Source organism: Falco punctatus (assembly GCF_963210335.1).
Source record: "Falco punctatus genome assembly, chromosome: 11".
NCBI lineage: Eukaryota > Metazoa > Chordata > Aves > Falconiformes > Falconidae > Falco > Falco punctatus.
The window spans coordinates 29,808,247-29,826,986 of record NC_137591.1 but is presented as its reverse complement, the minus strand read 5'-3'; the positions used below and the strand labels follow the sequence as shown (position 1 = coordinate 29,826,986).

Sequence of the window (18,740 nt, the reverse complement as noted above, 5' to 3'; positions counted from 1 at the left end):
TTGAAATTCCCTCTAACCACTGAGCTGTGTGTTTAGGCACACAGATCCCTTTGAAAAGCTGGTTCTGGGAGCCGGGAGGGTTTGAAAAAGCAGATCTCCTCCTCTCCCACCTGGTCTTTATTCATGGGCTGAAAGGGGAAAACAAGCTTTCCTGCTTCCCCAGCTCCCCACAGCTTCTCGACTTCAAATGAACTAGCTCAAATAGAAGAAAATATTCTCCCCGCACCTGCCTGCTAACGTGAAATTAGGAGTAATTAAGGCAAGAGCTTTTACGCACAACAGGAACTCAACATACTGACATTTGGAAAAATGTAAATACCAGCATTTGCTCCATTGTAAAGAGTGAAAATAATAGATACTAAGTATATGACATTGTGACATTTAGAAAGCTAGAGTTAAAGATGTTTTCCCCCTGATCTGACACATCATTGAAAAAGCAGCACCCTTCAGCTCATTAATATTTGAGGAGGGCTTCTTGATGGAAGTTATTTAAATGATTAATAGATTATAGTAAATTTAAGCCTTAAAATAGGTTGTCATAATTTCAAAATTATTTAAACCAGCTTATTTTTAAAAAGTAAAATGTATCTCCATAAAAAATGGATTCTTGTTTTAAAAAGAGCACAATCCAGCCACAGAGCTTGAGCGCGTTATCCTCTCCCACCAGACATCACGACACGACCCTGCAGCTGCATCACACACAAGTCAAAAGTGTTAGAAATGGAGCAAAACATCCCAGAAATCAACCACCACCACCCCAGACTGGCAGGCTACTACCCCTCCATCACACGACAGGACAAGGCTGCTCCACCATCTCTCCTCCTGCCCTGGGGCAAGGCTCTTGAGGCAGCACCCAGATAAGTGAGCTTCATCCTTGGACCTCCTCCTCCTCTCCTCGACAGTCTTAGCAACACACCACCTGCCCCTACCCCACTCCATTTCTGCTTGAAAAAATTATACGCATAAATGCTTTCCTGTGCCTGTGAAGTTCTCCTGCGGTTTGGCTCAAGCAAAACCAAGACCAAGACAACACAAAGACCAAGACCAAGACCAAGCTTCCACCCTAACACAGCATCTCTTCGTTCTCTCTTCTCCTAGTCCACTGCATTCCACTTGTATCTTTGTCTTGCTCTCCAGCAAACATCTCATCGCCTGGTGGGAGCCACCACAGTGACCCGTGGGGCCATTTATCTGGATGCTGTAGGGGCTCAGCTCTGCCATGGGGCTGGCAGGTGCCACCCCTGCCAAGCCAGCTTGTACCGCCAGGCCAGGAGACCCCAGAGGAGGTGGGGAAGTGGGCAGAGAGCCCAAAAAGAAAGGGCAGGGTGGGAGAGAGTAACTTCAAGTTCAAAGTTTGAAAGATATTGATGACAGGCCTGGTCCCAGCATGGCTTTCATTAAGGCCTTGGATATGAAGCCATTAGTGCTAGCATTAACTTCTTGCACCTCTGTTAAAAAATAGCCTGCCTGAGTCAGGGGTTAATAACAGTAGGAGACCACTAATTAGGCTGTGCCACCTTCACCTGGTATCAAATGTGGCCCAGGTCCTTCATATCTACAGGAGCAGCAGCCCCAAAAGACACCGGCTGATGCTTTCAACATAACGGCCATGGCTACTCTCCTCCCAGACCATCTGCGAGGGAGTGGATGGGGGAAGGAAAGGCTGTAGAGGAGCAAACTGAGCAGAGGACAAAAGTCCAGATGAAGTTGCTGGAGGTGGGTGGGTTTATACCTGCTTCACTATTGATCATCCCAAATAACCTCATTTCCCTAGGGACAGCTGCCCCACGCAAAGCAAACGCAGTGATTTTGGAGGCAGCACCTCTGCATCTCCCGGTTTGGGGAGGGGACAGCTCTGTCACAGCCCAATTCTGCACCTGACTGGGTGCAATGTTGAACCCATAGTCCCTGAGCCCAGCACCAACATGGACCCGCTCCTGTGTCCTTGTCCCCCTGCCAAGACCCGGCACTGTGGCACACAAAGAGAGCAACTCTTCTAAAAAAATGCACACTAGCATTTTGATGGGGAAAAAAACCCCAACAAAACCCCAGCAAAACAATTTCCCTTTCCATTTGGAAGCGTTTTGCACTAATAGATGCCTTCGATTAGTCAAATGAACTCTGCCGTAATGCCAGTCTCTGCAGACCCATTTCAGACAGCAGAGCGCAGATTTTGACTTGGACTTAGATTTCCTCGTTAACATTTAAACCTGGCTTATTTTCCATCCGGAACCTGACTGTGTTTTTATTTAAGTTCCCTGTTAGCTAAGGCTTTCGCTCCGTATCTAAACCTCGCACATCCTTTAAAGGGCTCTAACTCAGCCAAAGCCAGCTCCGGCCTCACACTCCTCCAAGGGTCTCCGGTGGCTGGAGTAACTCAGGAAACCTTCCCACCATAAGTCAATCGCACTCTGCTGGGACCTCAGGCCTTGATTCCTATCAATTCAGATGTCAAAGCATATAGCCTGATATTTAACTCGGTTTTACTTCCAAGGTTTTAGTGATACATCTTTCATGAGATAATATTCATGTTTTTATGGGCCCGTTTTAAAAAATCCCATTCATCACTGACTATCTGTATTTTATTTCTTTTTTTTTTTTTTTTTTTCCCTGTCTCCAATCTCAGGTAGGAAAACCAGCTCATTCTGTAGGTCACTCTGCCTTTTCAAGACAATCCAGCTTTTCCATACCAGCACTTTTCCATACCAGCAAACACAAACCTCACTTTACCTATTAGGAACATGCTTCATGGGAGAGGGCACCTTGGGCAAAATTTCCAAAACACCCATAGACATGGGAGAACCTAAAGGCTCAAGGAAAAGGCACCTGCTGTACCTGGAGCCACCCTCTGGCTAGGTCAGAGAGATCACCCCACCGCAACGTCTGCACGTGGGGCTGGCGCAGATGAAGCCATGAGCTGTCACGGGCAGGCTGACAGCTAACCAGGTTTCTGCTTGGAACAGAGGGTGCCTTTGCTTTTGGGAAGGTCGTCATGGAGCGACATTTCAAAGCTTTAGCCTTGAACTGGGATTTTTGTCCTGAATATGCCACGGCCCTAATCCATCCCTTTCTTTAACAACAAACCCCTTCATCGCTCTGGGAGTGACGTTGTGCCATGTGGCTGTTTCCAGAGCAGAGGACACTGATTCATCATGAATAGCCCTGAGTCGACCAGGTTTGCTCTGCAGCTGCTGACCTTACAGCGTGATGTGCCCCATTGCCCTGCTCTTCCCTGCAGACACAAGGACTTGCCCAACCGCACCTGTGCAACATCCCCTCCAAGGTTATTTTTCCACCACGTATGTCAGTTTTGACCAAAAGCTGGGAAAAACAATGGGCAGGCTGGGATGTTTACTGGTTTGATTTTTGCTCCTGCTTTATTGGTTTGGTCCTATCTGCCACAACCGTGAACGACAGAGGAGATGTGGAAAGAAAAGCAAATCCACCTCCTGGACCAACACTTGGGAGACATGGTCATGTTAAAAAGAAAAACCTAAAGCCCCACACCATGACAGTGAGCAAAAGCAAAATAAAGAGAACGTGTAAAAAAACCCTACAAGATGCAAGGTTGATATATAAACCCCAGAAGGGACGACATTTGTAATCGACATCCCACCCTGCAATGCCATCACATCACTTCTTCCAGAGGGAAACCCAGGTCCCCATGGAAAGAGCCCAAATGATGGAGAAGCTCCCAATCAGCCATGGAAAATTACTGTCCTGGCTAAATGATCTCCAAGCAAATCAGTGAGTTGGAGAGCACGAAGCCCTCGGCCCAGATGGTGCTCACCTATGAGCAACAGAGGAGGACAGCAGCTGAACTCCACCGATGCGACAGCTATCGCTCAGAAAGGGTGAGCAAGCAGAGAAGCGAAAGCCAGCAGAGGAGACCCCAAGCTCTTAAAATAGCTCTTGCGCATCATGTAAATTACAGACCAGTAAATTCTACTTCTGCACTGGACACTTTGTTAGAGGAACCGGTCGATGCGTGGGTAAATATGGGTCGCTCAACACTGTAAGCTAGTAGATAAGGGTGATCCAGTTTGGTGGACTCATTTCAAAGAGTTCTTGTCAAAATCCACCCTCAAAGTTTCCCAAAATGTGGAAGTGGGGATGGGATAAGATGGAAAGCCCTCTTGAAGCCCACCAGGTGGGAGAGGAGTAAGAAGTTAGTTTTCACAATAAAAGGAGGTTACCAAGAAGCCCCACGGAGATCTTTGTCAGGACCTTGGCTGTTCAGAAATGCTCTGGAAGTGGAGGCGAATGATAAAGTTGGTCACCAAAGCTAAATTTAGACTCCTCAAAGCTAAAGCTGTGAAGTGCTGGAGGAAAGTGGGCAAGGAAGTGGGCAGGTGAAATTCAACTTTGGTGAAAGCAAGCTGATCTCGAATCCTGCAAGCGTAATTCAGGTCAGCCATCTCCTAACATGGGAGACGAAGCTTGGGAGGTTCAGAGGAGGGGTACAAGGAAGATGAGATGCTGCAAACAACTTTGTAGAGAGAAGAAATGGACTCCGTTAGGACTCCTCAGCAAGGAAAACAAATAACTGAGCAGGGACATGATAAAAGCAGGTAAAATCATGCAGCCAGTGGAGTGGTGGGAAAGGCAATGATTATTCACTATTTCTCACTTTGCAAAGATTAGGCATGTAAAAACTAACAAAGGGCCCTGTTTCATCTACCCTAGAGTGTGAAAGCCCTGAGAAAGGAACCAAATTCAGGGAAGACGGAGCCACCAGTGCCTATCAAGCCAGACAGCCCAGAGGTAAATCCCAGCTGGAGGAATCCCTGCAGCACAGACCTCAGCAGTAGGGAAAGGACCACGCCACATGAACTGCCTTTTTAACATTTTTTTCCCCAAATTAACAGCTATTTTCCATGGCTGGAGATGCCAAGGGACCGCAGACTCACTGCCTTCCACACTGCCCAGTCTTTTGGAAACGGAGGGTGGCTGCAAAGCCAGCTAGGTGTTCCCCAGGCCACCCTTCGAGGATGCATCTCGCAGCCACATGCCCCTTCAGGAACAGCTGAGACCCCTGCTCCTCCAGGCACTGCCTCGCTGGGGGAAGGAGACCCCAGGGCAGCTCCCTCCACTGAGATAGCCTCTCAACACCCGGCCGGCCACTCACCCTCTCCAAATGCCCACCCTCCACGCTGTCAGACCCTACAGACCCAAGACACCTGCCCAGATTACCTTCAGCTTTCCAAGCCAGCCAGCAATTTTCATGGGGAGGCAAAGGGCTATTTATATCCATCGTGGGCTGGCAGGGAAGGTAATGGCCAGCCACTCCAGCCCATCTGCCAGGCACTTAGCAAGACATTGGAGCATATCGTACAGGCGAGGTCAGGCAGCGGCGGTGGTGGGACAGGCAGGGGAGGCGGGGGGGACGCATTATATGATGACACGGACTTCACTTCAAGGGTAAATTTCAGCCCGCTCCTGCAGACTAATTTGTTTAAGTGCTTATTGCACCAAGGCCAAGAGGTCAGGGAAATTAGACGTTATTTTGGCATTCTCACGCTCAGCACAGGAAACAAGCACGACTGCTCATTGCTCATCTCCTGGGGGGAGAGCCAGGACCTGCAATTCTTCTGGGCCATGGGAGGAACAAGGTGGCCCTCCTAGGGGGTGAAACAAAATAACCCTGTCCGCTCTCCTGCCAACAGCAGGGCCAAGAGTTTTCCCAAGAGGTAGTAGTCCTCTTCCTCCCGTCTCCCCTGGAGGGAACAATGCTGGTCTTGTGGGCAGGACGAATCCTCACCAGTGGATCATCATCATTTCCATCCCCATACTGGGATGGAAAAGCCAGGCTTGGACTACTACCGCCTGCAGCCTCATGTCACAAACCCCTCAGTGCTTAGGAGCTCCTACCTGATTTCAAGCTCCATTTTCAAGTTTGTGGAGAGGCTTTGAAAGATAACAGGGAGAAGGAAAAAAAAAAAAAAAAGAAAAAAGAAGGAAGAAAGATGTAGAAGGGGAAAAAGTTAACTGCGCATCTTGAATTTATCACTCTTGAAAGAAGAGCTTGTCAAGAGGGCCAGAGCCCAGCAAGTGCACAGTGATCAATGGGAGGACTTTTGGGTCTAGTCAAGCTTGTTTCAGATTTACAGGAACTGAACAGAGGCATAAATCTGGCACCGCCTGACAAAAATGGAGGTAATTAAATCTGCAGGTGTATATAATTGTCATATTGATGATCTATATAAATCAGCGGAGCCAGCAAAGGCACAAAGCATTACGTTGAGCACGGAGCCGATGAGCTGTTTGCCCACCTGCCTGGCCAGGAGACAGGGCTGGTAGCCACAGGACACATCCCCGAGGGACACCCACCTCACTCGAATGGACCTGCCCATCAAAGCAGCCACCACAACCCTCTCCTCTGTGAAAGACCTTCTCCAGAGTGCCCCCACAGGCAGCAGGACCCCCCACCGTTTTCAGTGGATGCAATTACCTACAGCCTCATCCCGGCTACTGCAAAATCTCCTGTGACTTCAGGAGGATGAAGATGGGACTCCAAGCATGGAGATGCCCGACCACGGATGCTGTGAGGGGCTTTTTGCAGCCACTTTGAAGCTCCAAGCCCAGATGCAAGTGGGGCACTGACTTGCTCTTGTGGCAAGTCTTTTCTTTTTCTTTTTCTTTTTTTTTTTTTTTTATTTATTTTAACCTTTGTTATTTTGGGAACTTTGAAGCCTGAGCTGCTCCGAGGCAGCTGCCTTTGTAGGAAGAATAGAAAGTGCAGAGCAGGGATTTGAAAGAGGGGGAGAAATAGGGAGGGGAAGAAACAGTGTTTCACAGCTGAGGCCTATGACAGCTCCTTCACCATTTCTCCCACATCCCAACAAACCCACACCGGGAGGCACTTGGGACTCTTTTACCAGCAGCTATAGGAAAACTGGATGCAAATCAACCACAATGTCTTCCATTTATCTAACACGGCGGACCAGAGAAACCTCAACAACCTTTGCAGACCTGCATCCCCTCTCCCAGCGCTCAGTGGGACACCCCTTGGTCCCTGGGGTGGCTTCAGAGCATCCTTCCCAGCCACCACAGCTCAGCCCTGCTCCTGCTGTGCCTCAGTGCCACGGGGACACGTTTCTTCCCACCGTGCTGGCAAGGGCAGGAACACCAGGGAAGGCTTTCCCATCATCTTTGCCAGCCAAGCCCCCTCCCATGTGCCCATGGGTCAACCCGCTTCCCAGGTCGAGCACAACGTATGTGCGGCAATTGGATAATTAAAAATTAAGCAAGCACTTCTGCATTGCAGTCCAAATTATGTAACGCCGCTCTTCGATTTCAGCACCCATCAGCTTTAACGCGATCACACAGCAGCAGGGCCCTGCCGGTGTTTACCTGCCTGTCTTTTCAGGCAGGGCTCACAACCTTGGTAGGGAAAAGGAAACACCGATGTCACAACCATGAGCAAAAACATGCCTTGCAGTCGCATGAAAAAGAGAAAAGGAGGAAAATCTAGTGATTTTCTTGGTCCAGTGCCAAAATCTCAGACGTCCATAAAAAAGGGATGGAGCTGGGATGCTCCTACCCAGCCAAGTGCTGAGGGTTGCCCCGGTCAGGACAGCATCCCTGTGACCAGGGTGGGGATGGTTCTGAGCAAGGGGTGGCTGCCTCTTGCTCCTCTTGTGCCAAAGGAAAGCAGCATCCCATTTTAGCAAATAAGCAGCATTTCCGTAAGAAAACAAAATTAAATCAAGGCAAGGAGTGAGCTGGATTTTCGTTATCTCGAGAGCGTAACTGCAAACTCCTGCATTTATGGCCAGATCTTTGCTTTAACCCTGCAGGCTCTGGCTGCTGCCAAGACCAGGGCTCAGTGAGCCAGTCTGCCACCTCCTCCCTTCCTTGGCCAGAAACCCACTGAACACACAGCCATGGCCCCTGCAGTGCTATTCCCAGGACACAGGTGCTGCCACCCGCTGCAAAACCAGTAGTTAGTTCCTGCTGCAATCAGCACCAAAGGGCACTTCATTGGGCTCCATGCATGGCAGCTTCAAGAAGTCACCAGGGATGCTGTGGCTCACACCCACAGCGAGCGGCTCCACCAGCACTCTCCACCACTGCTTCCAATACCCCTTAGCTTTTGTGTGGTCCCTCCAGTTATTTACTATCTCCCGCCATTGCATCTCTCTTCCCACTCCATGGTCCTTCTTTTCCTGTCTTCCTCCCACCACCTCGATGCTTTCCTGGTGCTGGCACGGCTGTGTTTCAAATTCATGGTGCCTTCTGCCCCACAGCACGTGAAAAGCCCTTCTTCCCCAGCGCTGAGCTTTAATTACAGGGAGGCCAGCTCCAGCTCGGGCTGATCACCCCACCATCATCCCATGGGTCGATGTGCACCACGTCCATCCTGGCGACCTCCACATCACTCATTCAGCCCCCAGCCCCGGTAACTGTGGGTACCCCTTCACCCCAGTTTCTACCAGTAGGTGTGGGGGGACTGTGGGGGGGATGCTCAGGGCTGGCAGCTTGAGGCTGAGTCCTCCAGCTGTTAGCCAGCAATGTGTCTTATTCAACAAGCAAGAAAAAGGGGAAAATGACAATAAAAAGCTGTGGAAGCCAGCCCAGGTCCAAGGTTGACTGAGCAGGCTCGATGCACTCCCCTCCCCAGCTCACAGGCATTTCCACCATCTCCTGAGGGGGCTGTGCTCTTTCTCCTGCCCACCAGGTCAGAGCTCGCCAGCAGCATGGCACACACAGGTAGAGAGCGGCTCCTGCTGAAAAGCCAATAAAATTGGTTTGATTTTTGCCTGGAAGGATGTTGTGGATGCCTGGGCACACATCCCAGCCCAGCTAAAGCTGTGTGCCATGGCATGAGCTGGGACAAGACCCCTGCACCTCCCCACTCATGGGGCAGCAGAGACATTTGTAATTCCCCCAAATTCCCAGGCCACGTGTGCCACATCTCCAGAGACCAACTCCCTGCTTTGTCCCTTTTGCCAGCAAGACAGCCACGGCAGTGTGTCAGCTCTTCAGTCCCACCGCTGCTCCTCTCCAGAGCCCTGCCAAAGCGGTGACAGCCAGAGCCCAGCTATTCCTGGCTGAGCAATAGAGGAAAGCTTGGGGAGATGCACTCTGGGATGGGAAAACAGTTCCACACCGGCACAACTGCCAGCAGGAAAGCAGTGGCCAGAGGAGCCCAGGGCCAGCCCGGGGCAGTGGGAGGCATGGCGGGCTCTCCAGTCCAAACTTGTTGTTTCCAGGAGAGTTCCCAGTGGCTATGGACACTGGGGACATCATTAGGGGAGAAGGCAGGCTGACAGCACTGCAGCAATTTAAAGTGTGCACTCAGCCAGACTTAGCACCCCCAGGACCCTGTGGCCACAGCTGCGGAGTTGACCCTGGCGAGAGAATTAGGGAGCACAGTATCTCCTCTCCCAGGCATCTCCCCTTCCCCACTGAAGCCAGCCAGCTCGACCACTCCCCACAGAGGCCCCCCTGCCATGACGCTGCCCTTCTCAGCAGGAGAAAGGGCACTACCCTCCGGATGCCACACACTTAAAGACAAATCACCCTGTCCTGCCCTGAGCCACCTGTCCCCGAGCTGGAGATGTTTCCTGTAGTCGTTTCCCATATCCTCACTCCTCCTGCCGTGCCATGAACCCTTTGCTTGCACTAACGCTCCCCCCAAACCCTCCACCTACAAAGCTGGAAAGATTTTAAGCCTTAAGCCACCTCTTCTGAAAAAAACACCCTGCTGCATCCTCCGTGTTGGAGGATCACCGTTATGGAAGGGCATTTGGCAGCTGTGGGGCAGCGGCACTGGGAAGCACCGGGAGCCCACCAGCCCAGGCAGCTGGTTCCCAGCGCTGTGCCCTCCCTCTCTTGCTCCCCTTGGGATGCTCAAATTAATTGCCTTGTCTCCCGGAGCTTTTAGCTGGAACAAATAAAAGAAAAGGGGGGGTGTGCCAAAACCCATAATAAGGTCTACAGTTCCTCTGAGCTACAAGGGCTGCTTTAAATTTCGGGGGTTTTTCTTTTTTTTTTTTTTTTTTTTTTCTTTGAAGGAGGTTTCCATGGTAACTGTCTCCCATCATACAAGAGCCTGTGCCCGGGATATTTCAGGATTGCTAATATCTGCTTTCCCAAGCAGCCACCGTGTTGTGACGGTGACATCGTGGCCGGGATTTTTGGCAGGGGAGGAGGGTAGGGGTGCAGGAGAGAGGAAAAGAGGTGCCACTTCCAAAAAAACAAGTTCAGCGTCCTGCCTGTACTTGGTTTCCCCTGCCCATCAGGCAGATCTCCACACCAGAGGGCTCTGGCAACCAAGCCATGGTTTTGCTTGGACCGCAGACCCAATTTGGGGAGCGCTCCCAAGGCAACACAGCCCTTTCCAGGCTGAGCAGAAGCGATGTGTCCAAGCAAGGGCACAGGCAGGGTCTCCTTAACATCTCCTGCTTCATTCTCCAACTTCTTTCCTCCACCAGGTTAGTTTTCAGCTGGATCAGCTCCCTGCGGGAGCAAAGCCAGCTCTCTGCATTCCCCATAGCTGCTTGCTCTGCTACGCTCGTTAGTCATCCTAATTACTGAAATGCCTCAGAGCTGGCCAGGAAAGGGACTGTGTCTCCTCTTGCACTGGGGCTGCAAATGCCAAATTTCTGTGACTGATGTGCCACCACCAGCTAGAGGGTCCCTCAAGGATCCTTTAGCCCTACTTCAATTATAAATGGTGAAAAAAGCCCCTGCCTGCTCCCCAGCAGATCTCAGGCTCTGCAGACAGGACAGAGTGGAGGTGATGGGCTCAGTCCTCTGTCCAAACCCAACACTAGCAAACAAGACCTCACAACAAAGCAAAGCACAGGGTCAGCTTAGATCACATCCCAAACCAGACCCCCAAGAGCCCAGCACCACCGCTGTGGTGTAAGCATCAATCCCTAGCATCCCCCCCCTGCAGGGCAGCAAAACAAGATCAGAAATACCAGCATGGCCCATGAGAAGGGAGGAAGCTCTCCCTCCTCCGGGTGCTTTCTCAGCGTTAAGCCATAGCAGGGCAGCCAGAACCTGGCAATCAAAAGATCTTCCCTCATCCAGACAAATCCCCCAGCCTTCGGAGTGCTATTGCTTGGTGTGAGCCACCGGCCACAGCCAGGCTGGCTGCAGAGAACCCAGAGCCTGGCAATTTGCAAGCAAAAGGACAACCAGTCTTAAATGACAGAGCCGTCACCATCCAGACACTGCCTTAATCCTGCCAGGCTAAAATTCCTTTATTTGAAGGACTGCTCTGCAGCAAGACTCCAAAAGAGTCAATTTCAGAGCCTCCGTTTAGCTAGCTAAGCAACCATTAAAAAAATAAGATAGAATATAAAATAAAACAGTAAGAAATGAGATGCAGCCCAGAAGCAAATGCTGCCGGCATGAGAAGAGAAGGGCAGAGGTAAAAAATAGTGGCGTCACTGAGGCGCATGGCTGCCCGAGGCTCCCCTTCACCCCTGGGACCACAGCCAATTCCAGGGGGTAAAACATGCTGCAAAGCTTTGAGGGTCTTTGAGGAGCACCCGTGTAGGCAGCCCGTCCCCCAAAACTGTGACAAGTCTTAGGGTGGGAACACGAATGAGCCTGAGCACCCCTGCTTGGATGCTGTCTGAGAAATTAAGGCTGCGAGTGATTAAAGGGAGCCGGGAGCATCGCTCTGCACATCCAGCCAAAACAGGGGGCCAGGCCCCCTGCAGCCCCCTTGGCTGAGGGCTGGTCCTCTGCCTGCCCTGCCAGGCACTGCCAGACCCCAGTACCCACCACGGATACACCAAGCAGCCCCACGGCCCGCTCCCCCCTGCTGCTTTCTGGGTCAGCAAGATCCCCTCCCAGTCCCGCTGCAGCTGGAGCCAGCTGGATGCATGGTTGCTGTGGCAACCGGTTCCCAGAGACAAAATCCCTATTTCTTATTTTTTTTCCTTGGTTAAGGAAAAAATATACAAGAGGCCTTCTACATCCGCTGTGCCACCGAAACCTCCGCTCCCAGTAAGACAGTGGGTTGGTGATGGGCACGGCGTGGGGGCAAGGTGTCCATAAGGATGGGGACATGCACCCTGTGCCTCCCTCCTGAGCACCAGTTACCTCCTGTTCAGCTGAGGGGCACTTTGTCCACTTCCCTGCAACATTTTCCAGCCTGGCTGCTGGGTTGTAAGGGCTGTCCCTGCTCATAGCTGGGGCTGGTGCTGGGCTCCATTGCCTGGAGGACGGGGTGTGACCAGGCATGGGAGCACGTTCAGTGCTTCCGTGGCTCTGAGCAGGTCACCTCATCCACTCTGGCCTCATCCTTCAGCTGGAAAAGGGTTGTGGAGAGGTCCAGTTTACATTGCAAGGCCAAGAGTAAGGGCAGGAACAAGGCCCACCAGTGGTTTGTACCCAAACCCTATTAGATGAGCCTGTCCTGTCCCACCAGGTGCTCCAGGATGTATGGAGGGATGCAGGTCCCTCCACTTTGCTGGAAGCTCCTTAAGCCCCTGGGCCTTGGTGGCAAGAATCTCACACAGCAGATGGGGCAGCCAGCAGCACCCTGGATGCTACAGACAATGTCCCACCACCAGCAGCAACCACTCCAGGAGGATGTAGGAAGAAGGTGTCTCTCCTGGATTTGCAGTAGATGTAAACCCCAAGCATCCATCTCAAATTCACCCCGCGGCAACGGGAACCAGGTTTAGGACCCTGGCCAGGCGATCAGCTGCTGGCAGCAGAGGGGAACGAAGCACATCCCACTGGCAGGGTGGGTTTTGCCAAGGGGCAGGAGGGCTGCCAAGACAGGGTGTTTTGGGGTCCATTCCACACCACAGGTCCTGGCGTGGGTGAGCTGGGAACCCCCTGGTAAAACCTTGGCTGCCCTCCAAGCCACCCATCGGGGAGGTGCCAGCGGCCTCCCCCTCGTCCAGGCACACGGGAGCATAGATCATACCGCCGGGTTTCAGTGCATGTGACAGTGTCCAGGATCAAAGCCAAGTTCAATTAATGGCTCACAATCTTATTAGAGAAATTATTTCAGGATCTTGAGTAAAAGTCCGATATATCCACTCCATTCCATTAGTCAGGCTCATTTAGTAATTCAATCAATCTAAGCAAGGCAATTGAGCTCCTCTGGTATAATTTAACTTGGTTATTCTCTAGGTACTTAAGAATTTCTTAATATTTGCTCCATTATTTTGCCATTACACCTATTTCCAGGTGCAAGGTTCATACTGGAGCGATGCTGTGGGTCCCACAGTGGGACGAGCCCCACCGTAGCCATCTGCCATGCTGTCCTGGTCTCACGAGGTGGTGAAGTGTGACAGGGAAGGGGGGGGTCTGCCAGTGATCCTGGGGTGTCACTGAGTCAAGCTGGGGACTGGCTGCACAACACCCCAAGAACCACTTTCCCACCACGGAAAGGCGAGACCAAAGAGCCGCCCTGCACACCACCAGCACCCAGACCCAGATGAGAGGAGCGAAGCCAAGCAATCCCCAACCAAAACCCAACGGGACGTTCTTCTCACTTGACATGAAAGTGGGAGCAGAAAAAAAACAAACAAAAAAAAGGGATAATGCAACCCTGCAGCCCCTTGGCTCCTGCTTCCCTCCTCCAGGGTCATTTAGGAGTTGGGGGTGAGGGCAGACGGGGAGGGGGACACCACCTCCCACAGTCCACGGCAACGGGGAGACATGTGGGATGAGGATGAGAGCCGACAGGTGTCACATCTCACCGCCTCCCCGTGCAGCCTGGAAGGAGAGCTGGGGCGGGCAGGCGTGCTGGTGGCCCGTCACCCTGATTAGTGGCAGCCCACATCCCCGTGGTGGCCTGTCTCGCATTCCCCCCCCCCCCCCCCCCCAGTGCAATCCCATTAGTAACCCAGGGAAGTCATGGCCAGAGCATCCACCAGCAGAGCCAAGAGCTTAGCTGAGATTTAACAAAAAAAACCTGATTAGATATTTCGGGGAGATATTCAAGAGCAGTTGAATATGCCCAGCTCACCAGTGCCTTTGAAAAATCTCACCCCTCTAAAAAATTAGAATTGATTTTGTATTTAAAAAGGAATCTATTTAATTTAAAAGTAAGATAATTTGAAATCATGACAGCTTGTATTAAGGCCTGAGTTTATGATAATCTATTAAAGTCATTGAAGTTAAGAACCTTCTCCCATCCTCTGCTGCCAAGGCTCCCGTGAGGGTGATGGGGAGCAGGGGGAGCTGGGGGGAGAGGGGCTGTGCTGCCCCCGTTTCATGGCACGGCAGCTGGGCTGGAACCCAGTGAGGCAGAAAAAGTTCCTTCGGCTCCTCCACACTCAGGAAAAAAAAAAAACCAAACCAAAAAAAACCCCAAAAAACAGGACACAGAAAACCATCCAGTATTTCAAGATCTTGAATCATCTGGCACCCAGAAAGCAAGGGTTCAACCCATCGGCTCCGCTTTCTCATTCCTCAGGTCGATTTTTACATGCAAAAAGGTATTTCAAGACTTCACTTTTTAAATATCTAGTGCATTACAGAAGAGGCAAAGGAGTCAAAGACACCGTCTTTTGCGTGTTTTTTAATTGCATCGCAAATCTCTGCCAAGCCCGAGGGGCCGTGGGAAGCCAGGATGCTAATAAATACCCTGCTCACCAGTTTATAACCTGCGAAGGATGAGGCCCAAAAAAATTAGCAGCCCGCAGGAGTGTGAATCCAGTTAATGACATATCAAATGCAGCTGGATGCTGCCGAGCCAAGCAGCAAGGAAGAAGGGGGTGTGAAGGTTAGTGGACAGGGAATATTGAGCTGCTAATTAGCATTTCTTAATGGCCACCGACTAGCGAGACTCAGCCTCCCTTCAGGAAAAAGTACAGCTAGTGCAACAAACACAAAACAAGATGAAAGGCAACCATTTCAAATGGAGGTTTCCTTGATTTAAAGCAGGATGAAAATGGGTGGGTTTAAATGCAGGCAGCCCGGCGCGCAGCAGCGAGCAGCCTCATCCTGGCTCCCATGCCCTCACCGCTTCCCAAAAATTCAGGAGGTGGGGAAAAAAAAAAAAAACCACAGCAAAACAGGGGGATGGTGTCAGAGTCCCTTTGAAGACAGGCACATAAAACAATGTGGGGTTTTATGGACACAAGCGACGCACGTGGGGACTGCGTGCGAGCCGCTCCGGAGCAAACGCAGACAGCAAGGCAGCACGTGCACAAGGAGGTGGCCAGCACAATTAAAACATGCTCCGTTCATTAGCAAAGGGAGCTACGAAGCAGCTGAAAGGGTGCCCAAGTGCCTCCCCCCCTCCTTAAACCAGGGGTAATAATCCCAGAAACGATCCCTCTGCTTCTGGAGGCACACGGGAACGTCTGGGAGGGCTGAGCACCGCACACCTGCCTCTGGCACCGGGACGGCTGTGGGGTAGGGGGGGGATATGAGACCCCAAAACGGTGCATGGAAAGCGAGCAGTAAGCAATGCCTCACCCTCTTGGGTAAAGACAAATATAAAGCTAAAGCTGCGGGGCAGCGGATCAAGGCAAGCCAAAGCAAGCGCATCCCCCCAAGGCCCCAGCAGAGTCACAGCTCATCGCTACCCGCAGCAGGGAGAAGCAAACGCGTGAAGGGGAAGGACAGCAGTCCTCCTGAGTGACTTTCCCCCCACAGACCCCCAGGTCAGGCAGGACAGCCCCCGCCTCTCCATCATCCCCACTGGCACAGGCAAACCCCAGCAGAGGGGTCCATCGAAGTCCCTGCCACACTACCCACCAGCAACGAGGAGATGCCCACAACCTCCATGCTCATCAAGCTGATTATGTCATCAGGGGTCAGGAGTGACGGCTGGTTTTGGGGTGCCCAGTGCAACACACACCCCTGGCACTTTATTTTTAGCAAGCACCATACGTGGCTCTCCAAAGACCCCAGCACATCTCTAGCTGGGGGAAAAAGCTTTGACCCACGTGCCTGTCAATGGGATGCCCAGCTTGGCCACCATGGCAGGGAGGTGCCAGCCAGGCAGGAGAGACCACTCATGCCAGTCTCCCTCAATGCTGGCCGAGCTTGGAAGCACTTGAATTATTTGCAGTGGTTTTGAGGGGGGCAGCCAGGGCTGGTGGGGGTGACACACAGCCACCCTTGGGCTCCCCTATCTGACCTTTTCCCAGCGGCTCCCCTTGCCCCTTCCCCTGCCACGGTCTCAGCCTGCCACAGCCAGCTCCCTGCATGCTCCTATCCTCTTTGCGGGGAAACTGAGGCACGGTGCAACCTTGTGGGAATTGCTTGAGAGCCCGCGTGGCAGAGCCAAGGTGCCACTGCCAGGAGTAGCTGTGCAGCATCGCCTGCCCTTCATGGTGCCCCCAGCCCAAACCCAGGCCCCTGGGCAGCCCTGGGGTCTGGGCCAAGCCCCTGCCAACCAGCAAGGCAGCTCCCCTCCTCTCGGGAACCCCTTCCTGGCACATAGGCCCTGGATCTGAAAACCATCACAAGCAGAAGGAACAGCTGCCCAGCTCCCCCAGGTTGAGACACTGAACCGGGCTCAGAGGCACAGATGTGGGTGTGCAGATTATTCACCGCTCTGACACATTATTGTTTGTTTGAACTCAACAAGGTGGGCACAGTTAATGGGTCTGGGGTTTGCCAGGGATGGTGCAATCAGCACCGCGTGAAGCCAGGTTCCTGGAAGAATGCTCAAATGCACCCTCCAACCCACGCACCAGAGCTTGTGGAAATGCAAACAGCTGCTGACACTGGTTCCATGCATCGACCCAGCATGGCCACGTCCCTACCAAGTATGCAGTGCCAGCAGTGATGCACTCTGGTTCCTCGGGCTGGGGGCTCTCCAGCTCCAGAGGATGCGGCCCCTGAGTTACCAAGTCTGAGTCTTGCAAGCCCTCTATGCACTTCAGGGCTTCTGCCATGCAAAAGCAGTGCCCAGGCTAATAATAATAATAATAATAATAATAATAATAATAATAATAATAATAATAATAATAATATGACCCACAAATGGCAAAGCAGCACAATAACAACAATAATAATATGCACACATGGCAAAGTGGCCATGCCAGCTTCAAAGCCAGCCCTTACCTTGCAGGAGGGAGGGAGATATATCACAGCATTTCCAAGGAGTCATAAAGTCAAAACCCTGGCACACAGGGGGGCTGTAAGGTGTCCCCTCCTGCCAACCCAGCCCCAGCATCCTGGGTGGGGAGACATGTACTGGGACCACCTCTGTGCCTCCAAAGCCCAAACCCCTGCATGCTGGGGCCTGCGCACCCACAAGCTCCCAGGGACTGACGTCCCAGGTGGCAATGCCCAGGAGAGCCCAGCCACCACAGGGACATCTGGGTCTGCTGACATGGGGCCAGCTGTCCTGTTAGTTGTCTGATGGCAGGTCAAGCAGAAGGAGGCGAAAGCAAACCCCTGCCTGGCATCATCAGTGCAAGCCCTGGGTGCAGTGGGGGCTTTCCTGCACTGCCCAGCACATGGCACATCGTGGATTTGAAAAACCCTCGGGGAAATCCCCACAGTACCAGCCAGGGGTCATGCCCAGGGACCCCCGCCCAACCAAAGCCATACATTCCCACCCAGATGCTCCCCACTGGCAGCATCCCAGGGCCCACTGGGGTCTGACTCCCTGAGAGAGGGTCCAAGCAGGAGGCAAGGGACAAGTGGCCAGGTGGCTTTTGGGGCATCAAGGTGGCATGGGGCTGGCAGCCATGCCTGCGCGTCCCCCTGCATCCGCAGCGCTGCCGCCCCGTTGCCACAGCAACGCTCTCCGGCCTCTGCTGCAGCATCCCGCAGCACAGGGCTTGGACCAGGGGACAAGAAACCGCACAGCCAGCTGCCCCCCTTCCTGCACAGCCCCCCAGCCTCAAGCAAACCATCACCGGGTGTCCCCACATACCCCTCCCCCGCCCCACAGCATCAACAGCCCCCTGCCTGCCTCTGCCTTTCCCACCGGAGAAGGGGGATGGCCAGGCAGCAGTGAGCACTGCCCCCAGCCCACGCAGCACCCAGGGCCGGGGGCTTTTTTGCATGTGGGCTGGGGGCATTTTTGTGCACAGAGGAGTCCAGGGGCCACGGAGGTGATGAAACACTAGGGAAAAGACCCAGGCGGGGGCCACCGCTATGCTCTGCCCACACACAAGGGTGGCACAGAGGGGGCGATGCCACACAAAGCAATGTGCCAGCACCTCATTTTTGGGCCAACATCCAGACAAGGGTGGCATTTCAGGGCACCCAATGTGCCGCCAGAGCAGTGACGGGTGGGCAGAGCTTACAGGGGGTGTGCACTGCCACTGCAGGGCTGCCAGGAAAGCAACGGTGGCATTTGCGCGGGGCAGGGGGTTACATGCCGGCGGTGGTAGGAAAAGGGTGTTCTGCACCGATGCTACTGAAAATTAGAAATCCTGGTGACTTGTCCCAGGTGGCCAGGAGGGAAGCGGGTCCCCGTGCACAAGCAGCAGAGGCCTTGCTTTGACCCCAGCGTAAAGAACGGGGCAAATTGTCAGCGGGTTTTGGTGGAAGACAACTGCAGAAACCCATCGGAGGTGGGCAGGGGAGCCTGGCGCAGCAGGCGAAGCACCGAGGCCTGGCTAGAGCCGGTGGCTAGAGCCGGTGGGAGCCACCCCAGCCGTGTGCAGGCCAAAGCCTCGGACCTGGGGAGCGGGAGCGCCGGAGGCAGCAGCACAGGCGGGCTGGGAAGTGCTGGGCAACGGCGTATTTTTCCAGCTGGCTGCGGGAAAGGTGACTCTGCTCCTCTGCTCGGGGGCAGACAAAGCAGAAAGCCTCACCTCCAGGCTGGCGGCAGACCAGGG

The 18,740-nt window shown here is 52.9% G+C and overlaps 1 protein-coding gene across 5 annotated transcripts in view; it reads right to left on the bottom strand.

The window, feature by feature from the left end:
• ASTN1 (astrotactin 1) overlaps window positions 1-18,740 on the bottom strand; it is a 66,875-nt gene that overhangs the window by 45,341 nt on the left and 2,794 nt on the right. The window lies entirely within an intron of this gene.